The sequence below is a fragment of the Octopus bimaculoides genome, chromosome 18 (genome assembly GCF_001194135.2).
Source record: "Octopus bimaculoides isolate UCB-OBI-ISO-001 chromosome 18, ASM119413v2, whole genome shotgun sequence".
In the NCBI taxonomy this organism is placed as follows: Eukaryota; Metazoa; Mollusca; class Cephalopoda; order Octopoda; family Octopodidae; genus Octopus; species Octopus bimaculoides.
In genome coordinates this window covers 41,406,624-41,407,459 of record NC_068998.1, presented here as the reverse complement: position 1 = coordinate 41,407,459, position 836 = coordinate 41,406,624, and the positions used below count along the sequence as shown (strand labels likewise).

Here is an 836-nt window from a genome sequence, read left to right as displayed (position 1 = left end):
TATATATATATATATATATGTATATATATATATATACGTATGCATGTATGTATAGCTAAATTAGAAGAGGTAGAGCAAAGGAAAATGAAAGATATTAAATCAACATTTCATCTTTCCTTGATGTACTACTTCATTCACTCAAACAGCTAGATAGATAGATAGATAGATAGATAGATAGATAGATAGATAGATAGATAGATAGATAGATAGATAGATAGATCCATCCATACATACATACATACATAGATTTGCACACAAATGCTTTCATATATACATATAAACTTATATTCAGACACAACTATGTATACAGATATAATATAGACATATGTCAGTTTATCTTCTCTAGTTTTTTACGAGTTATCCTGTATCTCTTTACATATTTTCTACATCTGCTCTGGTTTTATAACACAAATCTACACATACTCGCATTCAATCACACACACACCAGCACACACAAATCCCGAGCACAGAAATGCAAACAGACGTGTACGAGTGTGCGGATATACACACATTCATTATGGCTTCTCTACAGGTTAGCATTAACAAACGTTAACATTCAAAATGGCCGCAAGGGGGGATTATTGTTTAGAGAAGTTTCAGGCATATTATGTAATATTGCAGTGTGATATGTAGACATTCACCTCCCCCCCCCCAACACAAACAGACGCACATACAAACAAGCATGCAGACAGACGCACACACACAGATGCACATACACAAACACTCATGCACGTTCCCGCACACGCAACACAACGAAACTTTCCGTCGCATACGCATGCGCAAGAGTGAGTCCTACCGATAATTTTGGAATAGATGAATAAACACAGACAAGTAAG

General features: G+C 35.4%; 1 long non-coding RNA gene across 8 annotated transcripts in view; it reads right to left on the bottom strand.

The window, feature by feature from the left end:
* The window catches only part of LOC106870360 (uncharacterized), a 248,712-nt gene that overhangs the window by 937 nt on the left and 246,939 nt on the right, over positions 1-836 (bottom strand). The window lies entirely within an intron of this gene.